We start from the raw sequence: 18,672 nt of genomic DNA on the forward strand, positions 1-18,672 counted from the left end.
TGCCTCAGCTCATATTTGAAACGATCACATTATGAACTGCAGGTTTATATTGAAGGTTTTTAAATATAAAGTTTTATGTTCTTATGGAAGCATAATGATTTAATTACAGGAAATAGACTTTTAAATATTTTTTCTCAGTGTTATTCCTTAGCATAGATGCATCAAATTGTTGCAGCTTTGGATCATTTGTTTGGGAATGGTTGATTTTGAAAATTGCTCTTTGATTGTTGACTTGAATTTTACAAAAGAAAAGTCATTAGGGCTGGAGAGATGGCTCAGTGGTTAAGAGCACTTGTTGCTCTGACAGAGGACCTGGGTTCTGTTTCCAAAAACCATATGGTGGCTCCCTTCTGTCTTTAATTTCAATTCCTGGGGTTCCAATGCTGTCTTCTGACCTCTATAGGCACCAGGTCCACAAGTGGTGCACAGACATATATGCAGGCACAATTCTTATACACATAAAATAAATAAGTCTATTTTTAAGCACTGTATTTGCATTCAGATTGGGTCATAATGTTCATTATTTTCTGAAATGACCCTAGAAATATTTGTATGATTTTTTTCCTTCATGCTTACATGATATTGTGTTCTTAGCATTGATAACTACAAACCCAAAATAGTAACCAACTCTCACAAATGTTGAAGATGCACTCTGTATAATTATCAAAATTCAGTCAGGATATAATTTTTTTTACATAAAATAAACATATTCATCTCAGTAATATGCAAATTTAGCATAATCTTTTATAACTGGTAAAATTAAGTATATCCATTTAAGTTTGAAAATTTACTTCTATCATTAACAAATGATAAAATTATATGTATATTAAAGAATTGATATGGTTTTTTGAAATGGATTTCTGTATAATTTATTATTAATAAATGTTTGAATGTGTATTCTTATTCTTATATAAAACTTTCTCAGACTAAAAGGGCTTGCGACTAGGAAGAAATTTAAAAGTTCTGATCTAGATATTACTTATTATTGCTATTATTTTCATGTTTGGAATACCTGAACAGGTGTGTCATAGATTATGGAAGCCTTCGTGATCCTTTATCTCATTATTTACAAAATCCAGCAAACTCTCCTTGCAAGATATAACCATATGAAGAGAAAGGGATGCATAAGGATGGTCTTAAATAAATATTACAGTGAACAACAAAAGCAAACCCATATTGGCTTCTTTTGTAGAGCTATACGCTGCAGAGTGATGGTTTCTCACTGTATCCTCATTGTGGGCATGGACTGTGTATTAAGAAGGAGAGGTCTGAGGCAGCAGAGCTGATCCACATTGCCTAATATGGTTCCTTATGGAAAATGTCAGGGCAGCAATTTAAATCCAGACAACTGTTCTTAGACAACACTTTTTTCTACACTTCCAGTTTTCACTCACTTCTATTATGTGTTTGCCTTTGTTAAGGGTCCAGGTAAAGCTATCAGTGATGGTCTGGAAGATTCTACAATAGTGGATTTTGAAGACTACAGAAATATGACTCTTCAGAAGTAGGAGTCAGGGTCCTAGGGAATTTCAAGAACTGAGTTTTGTTCTTCTTTCATTTATAATCCTTTTTTTTCTCACCACAAACCTCACCTAAGAAGTATTTGCTGCTCGGACCTACAATACCACATTTCTTTACATGCTAAGCTGTGAATTGATTCTCTGTGGAGGTGTATCCTTTGAGAACTATTGAGTCTATGGGTGAATCCCTTTTTATTGAGATTAGTGCCCTCTTCTAAGAAACCCAGACAACTTCATGGTCTTTTTCAACATGTGAGGAAGTGAATGTCACAGTCATGAACTCATGATTTTGGACTTATCAGTCTTTGAAACTGTGAGAAATAAATTTTGTTGTTTGTAGTGTTCTGTTAAAGCATTAAATGAACATGAGACATTATAGATAATAAAAAAGATATGAAAGTATATGGTGGTTGAATAAGAATGGCCTCTATAAGCTCATACATTTGAATACTTAGTCACAAGGGAGTGGAACTACTGAAAGGATTAGAAGGATTAGGAGGTGTGGCCTTGTTGGAGGAAGTGTGTCACTGGGGGTGGGCTTTGAGTTGTCAAGAGCCCATGCTAGATCCAGTGTCTCTCTTCCTGTTGCCTGTGGATCAAGATGTAACTCTCAGCTACTTCTCCAGCACCCTGTCTGCCTGTGTGCCTGCCACCTTGCTCCCCACCAGGATGATAATAGACTAAACCTCTGAAATTATAAGGGAGCCTAAATTAAATTCTTTCTTTCATAAGAGTTGACTTGGTCATGGTGTCTCTTTATAAGAGGTTTTGTTTCTTTTTAGTCTTAAGAACAAATTACCTATTTTTCTAGATACATTCATAACTTTGCTAATTATTTGAAGAAATTAGTTGAACACCTACATGTCAGCACTATTGGCTTGTTTAAAAAGTCCCTGAACCGATAATTAAAGAAACCAATATTTAAAGAAAAATTATACATTAAAGATATGATTAAAGATTACAAGAGGCCAGGTGGTGGCAGTGCACACCTTTAATGCCAGCACTTGGGAGGCAGAGGCAGGTGGATCTCTGTGAGTTCGAGGCCAGCTTGGGCTACAGAGTGAGTTCCAGGAAAGGCGCAAAGCTACACAGAGAAACCCTGTCTCGAAAAACTAAGTAAACAAAACAAAACAAAACAACAACAACAAAAAAAAACAAAGATTATAAGAAATGTTGTTAAGGATTATCTGGGATGTTAAATGAATTGTGAGAGAAGTCTAAATTATTGTAGGAAAGCCAAAGACTATATCTAAGCAAACTGAATGGCCATATCACTTGGGGAGGGGGAAAATCACCCAGGTGAAACGCTGCTAAAGAGAAATAAAGGCTGAGAAAGTCCAACATAAATCAGATTTAAGGCCAGAAGGAACTTGATGTGTTAGGAAATGAGACAGTTGGAGAACAGAGCCTCAGGGGCAGTGTGAGAATTGGAGGGTTGTGATGGGGGTGGGTGAGCATGACTCAGGCCTTGATCTGATAGACAGGGTCAAGTACACTTTACATCTTCTTCTAAGAAAAACAGGAAAATGGTGTGGTTTTAACAACAAAGGCAATGCCTTGTTTTGTTGGTTTTTTTCTTTCTTTAAGATATGCCTGCTAATTAAGAATGGTGGGAGAGCAGGCTCAATGGCATCCTTGCCTGAGGCCACTGGAGTTCAGAGAGCCTGGTGTTTCTGGAGCTTCTTTACATCAAGCCTTCATGTAATCACTTGACAGAAACTGCTTGCCTTCTGTTTTCCTCGCCGCACTTCTTAGTGCTGGCTCCCCAACAAGAGGAAGTTCATTACAGACCCTTTATCTGACCCTACCATGCCAGACATGATGTTGTGCTTGCCAGCTTTCATGAAGCTGATCTGAGGGAAACCGCTGATCTGAGGGAAGCCGCTGCTCCACAGACAAATGCCACCACTTGAGGAAGGGCTTGTTTTGGATCATGGGGCAGGCATGGCAATATGAGGTGACTTGTCATATTGCCTTTGCCATCAGGGGAATAGAGAGTAGACAGGGTTTAGGGCTGGAGAATAGACCTCAAGGTCTTCCTCCCAGTAGCCCACTTCTTCCAGTGAAGTGCTACCTCCATAAGGCTGTACAACCTCACAACACAGGGCCATCGCTGGTGACCAAGTATTCAAACACATGAGCCTGTGGGGGCACATTTCTCATCTATGGCATAGCTTTATGACTCTAATAACTAAAGAGGCCCAGGGTACATGCTTCACGGGGCACATATGAACTGAAGTAGCAAGCACAGAGCCTACATGGGTCTGTACCAGACACGTCCTCTGCAAATGTATTATAGCTTTAATCTTAGTATTTTTATGGGACTCCCAAGTGTGAGAATGAGTGGGTTTCTTACTCTTGTGCTTGCTCTTGGGGCACTTTTTTCTTCTGTTGGGTTGCTATGCTTAATCTTGTGATTTTTTTTTGCTTCATCTTATTATATTTTATTTAGTCATGTTTGGTCATTCTCTCCTAGAAGCCTGTTATTTTCTAATGAAAGGCAGAAAGGGATCTGGAGGGGCTGGGAGGTGGAGAGGAATTGAGAGTAGTCGAAGGAGGAAAAAACTGTAATTAAGATAATTTCTATGAGAAAAGAATCTATTTTCAATAAAAAAAATGATCCATGGGCTCAGGTATCATAAAAGAATTGTGTTCCTCCCCCATCTCTGTCTCTCTCTCTGTGTCTCTGTATTTCTGTTGAGTGCTGGGTTTCTCTTAGACAGTCTTTGTCCCTGTGGTGGCTTCAACCTGCCTATTCTATAATCCAACCAAGCAATTACTTTCCCAAAAGTTATAGCCAAAGTCCCCAAATCGGTTTCAACTGATTCATCTACCCTTATAACAACCAGCCTAAGAGAATGGAAGTTTCTGATTGGCCAAAGCTGAGTCATGACTAATGGTATGGAAGTTGCTGATTGGTCAAGGCCAAGTCATGTGATTTATCATTTTTCATCTACTCAGCTGCCAGAGTTGGATGAGTTCTCCCCTCAACACATATCTCAGAGAGGAAAAGCAACCATTGCTTAAAAGACCCTCACTTTCCAAGAGTGAGAGAAGAGAAGCCAACCTAAGAGACTCTCTCAGAAAGACTCCAAGAGCAAGTGGCTTACCTCTCTGGTCCTTGGTGGTGCAGTATGTGGCTACACTTGTACCTTGCTGTGAAATGAAAATATTGTCTGGCACTCATCTTATATAAATACATTTCCTGTTTTCCTAGTGGATTTTATTTTATTGAATTTTGGTCATCAAATGATTATCATTTGATTATTGCAGAAACAAGATGGGATGTAGTGTTGTGTTTGAGTTCCTCAGTCCAACATAAGGAATTTCATCTGGTGAATCACTGAAATAAAAAACAACAACAACAACAACAGCAACAACAACAACACAGTAGGAGTAGTTAGTAGAAGAGCAAACCCTCTGAGAGCCAAATCCAGTCTGACTCCAGAGCCTTTCACTCGCTGCCCTGACCTTTTAGTCAGTCTAGTTGGAAATCGTGATGAAAATCAAGATGTCACCACTAAACAGGCATTGGAGTGGAAATGACCTTTATTTTGAGTATATGAATTAAAGAAGAAAACAAAATTAAGCAGCAACCTTGAGACAGGCAACACTAGCCCTCTGCCCCAAGGATCACATGTTCTTTCAAGCCTGGACTTGGTTGTGTCCTCCAGACCACTCAGGTCCAGCTCTGAGCCTGAGACTCTGTGGGTTTAACTTTTGCTTATCTTGATTGCCTAGAAAGTGCTTAAGGGACTAGACACTGGGCCTGGAACACAAAGTTCAATGTTAGCCACTTCCTTACTGTGTCTTTTAGCAAAGGGGCTTGTGTTTCTGAATCTTTTTTTGATTGTAAAATGAAGTTATTTTTGATTCTTACTTTGCAGTGTAGTTTTAAATGCTCTGTGGGATAATCCAGTGCCTGGCATGGTATCTGGCTTCTAGAGATTTAGCATCATCTATCTCTAATTCAGAAGTTTGTCAGTTTCTCTTCAGATTGCAAGATGAACAAGCCCACTTACTGCTGTGACATATAAAAACGTCTCATTGAAACAGGGTGCCTCTTCCTTGCTCTTCTATCCCATGAGAAAGGGGTGAGCAGAAATCAGCAATAACACTATTTCCACACTCAAAGGCTAGAGAAAGGCAAGAACAATCAACCAGCCCTGTTGCACCATGAACACACAGAGAGACAGGGCCTCAGCCTATCTGAGTAGGCTCCTCACTAACTAACTTTTGCATGAGCCACCTAGAGTGTGAAGGGCAGATGTGACAACTGAATCTCTTTTTTCATTCATTGTTTCCCTATGTAGATTCCATTGCAAAATGACAATAAGCATAGCTGCCGATTCCCCGTGCCAATGGATGCCAACCCTGGCTGATCTCACCAGGTCTCACGGATTCTTGTTTGGGCAAACACTGTTGGGGACCGACTCCGGACAGCTGTGTCTTGAACCTGTGTAACCTTCCACGATTTATCAAGCCTCGTGTAAATAGGAGGCTTTTAGTCTAACCTAGGAATGTATGATTAAATAAACTTCTTGGAGCCTGTACTAAATCAGCTAGCTGCAGGGGCCTGGGACCAAAGCGACCTCCTGCTGACCCTCCCTTAGGAATTTTCTTTGTCCTCTCCTCACTCCTCCTGCTCCCCCTCCCTACCTGAAGCCCTGTTTATAAGCTCTAACACCCAGTCAATAAAGGAGACCTTAACGCAACTCAGACTGACTCTGTCTTTCTTCAAGCGCTTGGTCTCCTTTCCCTCTCGCCCCCCATTGATTCCCAGGTGGTCCCTCCTCGAGACCCTCGAATAACCTGGCCTGCTGGACGGGTCAAAACACATTAAAAATCACACCACTGTTTTCCACTCACCTGGCTCACCTAATTAAGGTTCGTGGAGACTCATGCTGAAACCTGTGTGAGTATCCTCAGTGTACCCCTATCAGTGAGCTGTTGGCAGAAGATCACAGCAGACTGGGCTACAGGAAAAAACAAAACAAAACAAAAAAACAAACAGACACCAGAAACTATTTTCATATGGATAACTCAGCTTGATTGTAAGCAGCAAACTCTATGCTCTTTTGTCAGGGTGCTCAAATATTTGACTACATGTTGTTTTGTTTTGTCAGAAAAAAATGGAGTCAGTAAAATCTTAAGGGGACATCGTACCCCACCAAATGATAAGTTTATTGCTGAAGGAGGGAATAGTGGTACCTGTCAGTCTGGAATTGTATCTGAAAAAGTATCTTAGGGCATTGTCTTAGTTGCTATGGAGAGACTCCATGACCATGGCAACCCTTATAAAGAAAACAATTGATTGGGATTGGCTCACAGTTCAGAGGTTTAGTCCATTGTCTTTATGGTGGGACATGGTGGCATGCAGTCAGACAAGGTGCTGGAGGGGTAGCTGAGAGTTCAACATCTGGATCCACAGGCAACAGGAAGTGACAGTGACACACTGGTTAGGCTTGAGCTTCTGAGAACTCAAAGTCCACCCCCTAGTGACACACTTCCTCCAACAAAACTGCACCTATTCCAACAAGGCCACACCTCCTGATAGTGCCACTCCCAATGGACCTAAGGGGGCCACTTTTAATCAAACCACCATAAGCACTAAGAGAAAAGATAAGATATCTATACTTTCCTGACATGAGATGTCTGTGTTTTTATAAGAAAGCATGCTTGTCAATTAGTACTTAGTTTTAATCCTGGAAATACAGAATTCAAGTAGGATTTTTCTTCTTTCTCATAGTACTTCTGTTTTCCCCCATTTTTTGACATTATATTACTGTGTGGTAAATCCCCTTTCTTCTCTGTCTCTGTCTCTGATTAGTAAGTAATGTCTGAAGTACCTTGATTTGATTCTTTCAAACCATTTTCTTGGTTTGAAAGAAAATGGCCCCAAAGGGGGTAGTACTATTTATTAGGAAATATGACCTTGTTGGAATATGTGTGGTCCTGTTGGAGGAAATGTGTCAATGTGGGGGTGGCCTTTGAAGTCTCATATGCTCAAGCTACACTCAGTGAGACAGTTGCTTCTTTTTGCCTGTGGATCAAGATGTTGAACTCTCATCTGTCTCTCCAGCACCATGTCTGCCTACATGCTACCATGTCTCGCCATGATGATAACGGACTAAACCTCTGAACTGTAAGCCTGCCCCAATTAAATGTTTTTCTTTTATAGGAGTTTCCATGGCCATGACATCTCTTCACAGCAATAGAAACCCCAACTAAGACAGTTCCAAACTTTTACCTAACTTTGTTTTACGGTTGCCATGTTGCCTTGTGATCAGTCTGTAGATAGATGGCTTAGAGGAATGTCTCTGAGTATGTCTCTATGTCTCTTTGTTTCTGTATCTTTTACTCTTTATATACATATATATATATAATATTTGCATTTATATATATGTATAATCTTTAACCATCTATTTATATAGCTGAATTAACAGACCTGCTATATATGTACATGCATACACACACAAAAGTGTGTATGTGTGTGTGTGTGTATGTGTGTGTGTGTGTATTGGTAGACTGAAACAAACATAGATTTTTGTGTAAATATCTTGCTGCTACTGTGTGTCACTCTCTTTGTGTATGTCTCTGTAAATAAAGGAATCAGTATGTATCCACTCTCATACTTACACATACGTGAGAGGAGAAGAAGGAGGAAGGAACGCCTCCATACAGGAAAGTTGAACAGTTTGGCTGGGTCTCTGCTCCCTGTTTTCCTGAGGTGTTTCTTGGAGTTTGAGTGCATACCTGTCTGCCTCATCAGGATGAATTTTGTAGAAACTGCCAGTTGTGATCTTTTATAAATATAAGCTACATCATTTTTGGAGCTTACCTGGAACAAGAAGCAGAAGTCAATGATGGAGAATTTGTTTTCTTCTAGTTCCTTCTAGATTATGTCAAGGGTAAAATCAGAGTTTGATTCTAGTAGTATTTACTACCTTTTTAAGATTAAAAATCACAATTACATGTATTTAAGGAGTTTGTAGTGGTGTCCTATTACCTGTGTAGACTGTAGAAAGAGTCAATCAAGCTAATTAGCATACCTAATCCTTCTACTCACTAGTTTTTGGTTTCAGTCTCAAACTCTTTCTATCTTCAATTAATCTTCATTCTCATCATTGAGGGCTGAGCTCGGGTGGCTTCCAAAACCTGAGTAGCAATATGTCTAAACAAGAGTGAGAAAAAGAGGAGAGAAAGAAAGAAAGGAGAGAAAGAAAGGGAAGGGGGAAAGAGATTGCTCTGTTTCTAGTTGAATGTCTCACCTGTTGGTGTTAGACAATACAGGGCTTTAGGTTTGTTTGTGATAGTTTGGAATTCAAATGTAAAGAGTCATTAAGAAATAATGAATGTGGAGTCAGTGAAAGGGCGTGTTTCCTTGCTCTTTATAACCCTCTGCTGGTCAGGAGCAGGATCCCCCTCCCAGCTTTTAATAAGCAATCCTCTGGCAGCAGATGCTCTCTCCTTCAGAGGACCTGTGTGTATCTCATTGCCATGCCTTGACTTACTCTCCTGTCCCTTTTCTATGTCATCACAGTCTAGACATTCATTTAAGTCAGATCCACATGCTGCATCCACTGTCTTCCTTCATCATATAGCTGGAAATATTCTCATCATTTTTCCCTCAGAGATTAGTAAACTAGTAAGCCTTCCATTTTGCACATTTCCTTGTGCCCATTTCCTTCTTTAGATGACCACAGCTCAAGGACAGTCCCATGGCCAGTGCACCTCTCTGTGGAGACCTGCACTTGGCCAAGTACATACAAGTCCAGGTACAGGGGCTAAGTTGCCCCTGATCACAGCAATATGTCACATTACGGGATGCAGGCAATTGAGAAGCTGCCTGATTCATTGGGTGGTGAGGCATTGCCATTTTGCAGCAAATAACTTTCAGCTTTTGAGAACTTCAAGTTTCTAGCATATAAAATAAGCAAATAAGTAAAACAATCCCAAATTCCTACTTATAAAAGAGTCAAGAAACCAAACTTCATGGTTATTTCATGGTGTTTTTGTACTGTCCACTAAGGAAGGATACTTTCTTTTAAAGATGTGTGTGTGTGTGTGTGTGTGTGTGTGTGTGTGTGTGTGTGTGTGTGTGTGCCACATGTGTACTGGTATCCTCAGAGGCCAAAAAGGGCATGGGATCCTCTAGAACTGGAGTTACAGGCAGTTGTGAGCTACTGTGTGCACGCTGGGAATTGAACTCAGGTCTTCTACAAAAGCACCCAGTGCTCTTGGCCCTTGAACCATCTCTGCAGCCAGCCTGAGAGGTATTTGCTTACAGTGAACGTGAACTGGTTTTCCCTGAGTATGAGCATCTCCTGTGCTCCCGGGAGAGGATGGGGCTGTTGGAAGAGAAGAAGGATGCAGCTAGCTCAGGCTGGAATGGCTCCCACTTTTTGGCTTACTTAGTATTCCAGGTGCCGAAGTCCCGGGCACAGAAGTTAAGTGAGTCCTGTTGTTAATGAACCTGCAGAACTGAAGGCTGGTGACTGGGGCTGGAGTGTCCATCATCCCCAGACACCAGCGCTTGCTCATAGCCTCTCACTTTGTTTTCTCTCTGCTAAAACTTCTCCGTAGCTTCTTTCCTCCTGTTTCCTCTCTGTTATAAGATGACTCCCCAAACACCTGAGGGTGTCGTCGCACTTCTGGGTGTTCATTATCTATCCATGCCCTCAGCTGCAGATATTTATTTCCCACAGACCTCAGTCTGCAAGCAAAACAATAAACTCTGAGACTTGTTACACGGCAAAGCAATCTAAACTGTATTTCTCTCTTACCGGCAGTTCAGAGACCTTGGCATTTGTATTCCCCACCCCCAACCCCCAGGCTTTCTATTTCTCAAAATCCAAGATACCAGTGACCATTTCTCATGCTGCCCCTTTCCTGGACCACTGGATTTTCCAACTGTCACTTGATGGTCACAGCAAAATCACATACAAATGAATGAGATTTGTGGCAGTAGCTGATTTTGAGCCAAAGATGCTTGGGAGGAAAAGATCAGAAAACTGTAACTCCAGAACACTGGGAATACTCGAATTTGTCATCTTTTAACACCTCCTTTTCTTCTCATAAAGTGAGAGCTTAAGGAATGGGTCAAGTTTATTTGCATCCAGGTGAGATCATCTCAGAGACTTGATTGCACAATTTGTCTTTCATCCATGGATATTTTAAAACAGGAATCTCTCCCAATTACTTTACTTTTGAGGTCACTGTTGTTATGCATAACCGATCAATGAAGAAATCCCTTAATTGGAAAGGCACTTTAATGTTTGAATATTCATATAATCAAATGTAAGGAAAGACAAAAGACCAGGCGAAGAGAAGCATGAACAAGGAGGAAAGCAATGCCCAACTCATCTGTTTTTCTTTGCGTTAATTGCTCAAAATATTCACCTCATGCTTTATTCAATACAAATTTTGGTTGATGATAGTATTTACTACACATGCTTGGCAGTTACAGTAAAATGCTCAATGAGAATGAAGAAATAATGTCAATAATTTCCTCTGGAATGTGAGTCTGTTTGTCACTTGTGATTATTTTCAGGTGCATGAGACATAAAATCTACTATAGAGGATTTACCAAATGGACATTTATTTCCCACACATTCTAAGAGGGCTCAGGAAGAAACCCAAGAGAGGAATGGTACTGTCACAATTCTGTCTCAGCTTCAGATTGTAACTGGGCATCTATGCAGAGCTCCACTGTGCTTTTCCTACATGCAGCTTTTATCCACAGCTGCAACACAACAGTGTGGTGGTCACAGCACCTACGACTGTAATTTCATCCTGGGAAGAAAGAAGGGCAAAGGGCACAATGCAGGGGCAAACCTGGTCTACCCCTTTAAAAATTTTAATTAATTCATTAGTCATTTGAGGAAAATATAATCTTGAAGGCTCGTACAATAGAACAACACTTAGATTTTACAAAGGAGGAATTAGTTATAGGTTTAGCTCTATCTGTAAGAAAAATTTGAGTAATGTGCCATTCTTCTAAGTGAAGTTGAACAGAGTAAGGGGTACCTGTGGGTAACTAATCTTGCCTGCCTACTTAACCAACAAAATCAATGTGGCATTGGGCAGACATGTCTGAGCAGGCCTTTGATATGTTATATCTAACAAAAAAAGAATAATAGTAAAGGTGATTTCATAAGGAATGTGAACAGTTTTTTAGGCTCTTCCCAGAAAAATATATAAATATGAACCTTTATGAGTAGATTCCATGGAGCCTTGGGTTCATAGATCTCTCAGTGCATCTTCGATCAGATTTTCTGTGTCATTGGCACTACAGTTGGGTGGATCTTAGTTGAGGTTAAAGCAGTTTTGTTTGGCCAGCTCTATTTGCTAGTTACATGTTTGTATAAAATACTATTTCTAGTCAGCCTGTTAAAAGACCCAGTGCCTGGACTGAGGAATCCCAGCCACCACATATCTTCTGATTAGGATTTGCTTTCTAATGGAGTTCAGTTTTACATGACCAAGGGCACCTGCTCTTACACTATGGGTCACACTTTGTTTCACAATGGATTATTTTTCTCCAGTAGTAATGAACTGTCACTCTGTTATTGGCCTTGGCTTTCTGGGAACTTTAACTAGTGCTGTGTGCACTGGGAGACTTCATTATCTTGGGAAACATGAAGAGCAGCTATCTATGTATCTGGAGGCTGTATGTGGACGGCTTCTTAGGTGACTTCCCTGAAGCTATTTTACTTCTCTGTGTCTTCAGCCTGTTTCAGCGGATTCATAAATTAGACAATTATCTTACTTGGGATCAGGTGCTTGGAATCTAAGTCCAGGTTTGCTATTTATTAGTTCTAGAACACAGGCAAGGTATTTGAACTCTGTTTTCCAAATTCCAGTTTATAATGGGATCTCTCCAGTAGGGCTACACTCAAGATCATGGAGACACTCCAGTGAACCATCCCTCCAGCCCCTAGAGGCCTAATAAGAGCTTGGATTAGAAGTTTGGGTATAGGAAGAGTTTAAAGTCTCTCACCTGGGAAGGTTGATTTACAGTTACTTTGGCTTAACCTCTTTAATCTTTTTCTTTTCAGTGGAAACTGTGCTTTGAAATTTGAATCTGGATCTTTTCCAGGGCTAGCCCTGCACAGTCAGTTCCTCTCCTGGGAATAGGGGACAGTGGTAAACTGTAGATCCCAGCTAGCCTCTAGGTCACATGCAAGGACCAAAGATAGAGGATGCTACAGTGAGCTGCAGTTCCCAGCCAGTCCTAACATCAATATGAGGACCAAAAATAATGCTTGCTTCCTCCAGCATGACAACAACTCCTAAACCTACCCAAGCAGCACCATCAGCTGGGGACCAACATTCAGTCATCTGAGAGGGTGGGGGACATCCACATTCAAACCACCACTGCAGCCTAGTGAAAACACACACACACACACACACACACACACACACACACACACACACACACACACCACACATACATACACACACATACACCACACACAAATACACCACATAAATAAAACACCTAAGAGGAAATTCCGATCATCTTGCCTATGCAGTAGCTTTCTTATTCTTTGGATGTACTAGAACTTTCTCACTCTTCACCCAGGACACCTTTCTCTCCTCGCTCTGCTTTCTTCCTAGAGTCAGCTGAGAGTTAAGAGAACCTTGACATATTTCTGTGCTCCAGAAATCATAAATTTAAATTAATTCACATGTCTTTCTTTCTTTCTAATTTAAGTGACTTGGAGAGATTTCATATCTGTGTTAAAGCGCCATTTGACTTTTCTCATATATTTTCATAGCAAAATCCATTATTGATTTTGTATGAGGCTGTGTATATTAGAAAATCAGAATGTTTTGTGTTCCATTTCAAACACCAAGTACTCATTTTTCCATGCTCTCATTGAGCAACAAATAACAGAGAAAGGGTACTATGTTCACAAAATGTTTACTTAATATGTGGGGAAAGTGTACTTAGAAAATTAGAGGCTAAGCTGCCTGCAGATAAGTAAATTGAGAAGTGGATTTTAATAACGCCCATCACACTGGGGCTGCTTCCTGGCCATTTGATTTCATTGTGTCTCTGCTGACTTAGAGGAGATGAGTTCTTAGTACACTAAGGTGTAAGCAGCTTCTTCTACTTAAGACAAACTTAGAGAAAAAGAGCTTTGACTTAAATGACTCCTGAGACTTCAGGTCCAAGTGTAGTGGATCCAAGGGCATCTCTGCATTAAGCTCTGGAATCCCAGATGATAGGTTTAGGGAGCAGTGGCTGAAGGGTCTGTCTGCAGCTATAAGAAAGGGCTAGAAAATATGCTGTGCCCTCTGACTTCCCAGACTCCCTCATCCCCTCCCTCCTTTCTTCCCTCCCCTCCTCTCCTCCCTCCATCCTTGCCCTCCACCTTTCCTTCCTCAGTCCCCTGTCCTCCCTTCTCTCTTCCATGCCTACCTCTCTCCTTCCCTCACTTTCTTGTGTTTTTGTTTCTTTTAATTTTGGACAGGGTAGGCTGAATTCAAATTCCCTGTTTGAACAAAAATGACCTCGAACTCCTGGTCCTCCTGCCCTTGCCTCCCCAGTGCCACCACACCTATCTTCTTGCTGATGAACTAAATACAATCATAACGCAGCAGTGCTCTGACTCCAAAATCAGACACCCAAATCTCTTATTTACAATTCTCAGGTACAAAATGTGAACGTAGCAATTTCATTTTTCATAAATTTGTTCCCAGAATCAATGTTGTGAAGAACATAAGTCCACCCGATTGATTCAAACAGGCCCTCTCCTGCATCCCTGAAGGATAGTGAGATGGTGGGTGATTGACAGCTGTGTAACCTGATAGGTTCAAACAGGAGCTCTCCTGCATCCCTGAACTGCAGAATAGTGACATGGAGGGTGATTGACAGCTGCATAATCTTTATGCATGTATCAAAGCATCAGCTGGTACCTCCATGTGCACAATGTGTAGAGTTGTGATTGGACAATTAAACCTGATGTAAATATAGGCATCCACATTTTAGTTTTTGTTTGTTTTGTTTCATTTTTTGAGGAAGCGCCATACTGACTTCCATAGTCATAACAACAGCTTACATTTCCACCAGCTGTGGAAAGAGTTTTTTCCATATGCTCCCTACTATTTGTTGTCTCTTACAAGATATTATTGTTATTATTATAATTTATTATTGTTATTATTATTTTATGTGAATGGGTGTTTTATATGTATGTATATATGTTCACCATGTGTGTGTTTAGTACCCTTGGAGGTCAGAAGAGGGCATCAGACCCTTGAACCTGAAGTTACCGATGGTTGTGAGCTGCCATGTGGATGCTGGGGACCTAACTGGCTCCTTTGGAAGAGCAGCTGGTGATCTTATTCGGAGAACACTTGCTAGTCCCTCATTTGCTGTCTTAATGATAGCCGTGTGTGTGTGTATGTGTGTGTGTGTGTGTGTGTGTGTGTGTGTAATATATGTATTAAATCCAGATTCCACATGGGAGCATAATATAGCCTATTGTCTTTCTCTTCTGCACTTGCTCCTGTACCTGACACCTTCTAGATTTTTACACATTTTCTCACATTCCTTTCATCACACCACACACACACACACACACACACACACACACACACACACCACATACACACATGCATACACACATACACACACATACACCACACACACATGTATTTTGTATGTGAGAGGAAATGTGACATTTGTCTTTCTGTACTTGAGTTATTTTTGTTTAAGATGATAATTTCCATATCCATCTATTTTCTGCAAATAAAATATTGTTTTCCCTTACATTATGTAAGGAAATATTTTCTTACATATCTATGGTGATATTTTATTTGTATTAAAATGTTGTTTGTACGTTAATAAATAAAGTTGCCCAGGGGTTAGAGCTATTGGCAAACCATAAGAAAGCAGGGCAGTAGTGGCATACACTTGTAATCCCAGCACTTGGTAGGCAGAGCTAGGTAAGTCTCTGTGTTTTCAGGGATACAGCCAGTATTGGATACACATGCCTTTAATCTCATTACCAATCATAGAAAACCTGGAGGTCTATACAGACAGGCCGTGACAAGGCAATCATGTGGTTGGGTTTACAACCAATGAGAAGGCAGAACAGAAACACTATAAAAAGACAGACACACAGGAAGTGGTTCTGGTTCGGAGAGGTAGGACCACCACAGGAGGAAGGGTAAGGTTTTAGCTCTTAGCTCTGACCTCTTGGCTTTCTTCTTTGCATTGGTTCTGTGTTTCTTATTTAATAAGACAGTTGGTTACATCTACACATATCTTACATATTCTTACAAATACAGAAAATACCATATTTTCTTTATTTAGTCTTCTGTTGACAGACACCTAGCTGGTTCAATATCTTGGTTAATGGGAGTAAACCATCAGTCAATGTGGATGTGCAAATGTTTCTGTGATATGCTCACTTAGGTCCCTCCACTTTCAAGTGGTATGCACATGTGTGTGTCATGAAATCAGAAATGGGTTAGATGGTGATGGGGAACAGAGAGACCAGTGAGGGGCAGAGGAGGGAGGCAGCTTGAATATGAACAGAGTACAGTGGTTTATATATGTGAAAAATAACACCTTCATAAAATAATATAAGTCTAAATTTATCAATAGAAAGATTATTGCTTCAAGTTCAAATCCAAAAGTTTTCCCTTTGATGTCAAGAACGCATTATGGGATTGATAATGCGTTTGTAAGAGAATTAGCTTTCTAATGGTGAAGACATGATTGCTAGCGTGTGGGCTGTAAAGAGCCAGTCTGCCCTTCTGTTGACTGGCCACGACATTTTGAGAAAGCCACTGATCCTCTTTATGGTTCAATTTCTTCCTCTGTCAGTGAGGTCAATAGCTGTACTTAGCTCTCTCCTACCCACACAGGGTCACTGCATGGACAGATAGATGGTTCATAATACAGTGCATTAGGCAATACTCAGCAAGTTTGCAGCATCCTAACACACCAGGCATGTGGAGTCTGAATTTGTTGAATGCATGAGGGATGACCAGGGTTAGTTAATAGTTGGTAGGGAATATGTCCAAACAAAAGCTACTAATGACAGGCAATAGAACGGACAGAGGAATTCATCTCAAATTTGATGTTTAGGGCTGGTGGAGCACATCAGTGGTTGAGCATTTGCTGAATGTGTTTGAGGTCCTGTTTTCAACTCCAGCACCACAGAGAAAAGCAAGCAGCCAGGAAGAGAAAGCATGGAGGGAGGGATAGAGGGAAAGAGGGAGGGAGTGGAGGAGGGAGGAAAGAAGAAGGAAGATGTTTAAAGACACACCTAGGCCAATACCACTTTGTTTCTCTGAACAAATATTGCATCTCCAGGTCAGCAAATATCCAGAGATTATTCTCAAATAACTACTGGGGTAATTGCAACTTTACAAAGTGGTTTTCAGTGTAACCAAGAACAATACTTTATTCTTAGCTATTTGAAAAGGAAGGAGCTGGTGGGGGGAGGAGTTTAACACTATATAACATGAAAATAGGTTCCTAATTTTGTGATGCCAAATGTTCTTTATTAAATTAAAAGATTTCGCCAAACATCTTAGTGTATACATTATTGATTGGTTCATTTAAACAGTTTCCTAGTGGAAACTCCTCCACTTTTCACTTGTAGGCAGAGTATAACTACATCCCCCTTTCTGTTCTGGACAAAACCATACCTTGTCTGTCAGCTGTCCTCTCACTGTTAGTGTCCTATGAGCCTCATATAAAGGAACACTGGCTTACGACTCTATGTTCTAAGTCCTGAGTACAGATGGGCCGTAAGATTGCACCCTCCCTACACTCATGAGGGCTCTTTAAAAGCAAACTATTTCTTAATGCTATTTTTTTCATAATGTTTATTAAACTCCCAACTTTCCTGTGCTTAGTTTCCATCTCCATTTCTGAAAGTTTTAGAACCCTTAGTCTGTTAATCTCTTGAGAAAAAGACTAAATAGTATTGTCTCCTCTGATACTCTTACGAGATAAATTTGAAACCCACAGGGTTTTGTCCAAGTATTCATTTATGATAGCTATTTTTCCATTTCAGGTTTAAATGGTCCACTCTCTGGAGCAGCAATCATTGAAACCTTGGGAGGTGTAATTGAAATTATCTTGATGGGAGAAGCTTGCTTGCTTCACTTCATACAACTCTGTTTTCAAAAGATGACCTAGTGAACACCATCATAAATTCCTGGCATGGTGAAGTTCAGGCTTCATTTAGAAAGCTTTAGAGGATTTCACTGCAGTAAAATCTCTGTCTTCACCCCAATAGCTTAATATTATTCTAAATAGTCATCTTTAATGTCATTCCTGATGGCTAGCAAAAGAAGACCAACTTTAACTGGGCTCAGCCTCTAGACAGCATGAGCATAAATCAGTCCTAGATGTGTGCATACAGTGAATGAGTGCATACAGTGGATGTGTGCGTACAGTGGATGAGTGCATACAGTGGATGTGTGCATACAGTGGATGAGTGCATACAGTATATGCGTGCATACAGTGGATGAGTGCATACAGTGTATGTGTGCGTATAGTGGATGAGTGCATACAGTATATGTGTGCATACAGTGGATGTGTGCATACAGTGGATGAGTGCATACAGTATATGTGTGCATACAGTGATGTGTGCATACACTGTATGTGTGCATACATGTGTATGTGTGCATACAGTGGATGTGTGCATACAGTGGATGTGTGCATACAGTGATGTGTGCATACAGTGGAGGATGTGTGCATACAGTGGATGTGTGCATACAGTGGATTTGTGCATACAGTTCACAATACCCTGTACTTTATAATGAGTCATGGCCCAGACACTCTGATAGCACTGTATTTGTGACTATGTACCCTGTAACCATGAGTGTGAGAGTGTGTGTGTGTGGTGTGTGTGTGTGTGTGTGTGTGCGAGAGAGAGAGAGAGAGAGAGAGAGAGAGAGAGAGAGAGAGAGAGAGAGATGTTTACCTCCTTAGTTACTTTTCTATTGCTGTGATCAAACACTGTTACCAAGGCAACTTATAAAAGAAAGCATGCAACTGGGCTTCTGGTTTCAGAGGAGTGGAGTCCATGATGGCAGAGCAAAGACATGTCAGCAGAAACAGCTGAGAATTCACATATGGATCCATAAGCAGGAGGCAGAGAATGCAGGAATGGAACGA

The sequence above is a fragment of the Peromyscus leucopus genome, chromosome 1 (genome assembly GCF_004664715.2).
Source record: "Peromyscus leucopus breed LL Stock chromosome 1, UCI_PerLeu_2.1, whole genome shotgun sequence".
Taxonomy (NCBI): domain Eukaryota; kingdom Metazoa; phylum Chordata; class Mammalia; order Rodentia; family Cricetidae; genus Peromyscus; species Peromyscus leucopus.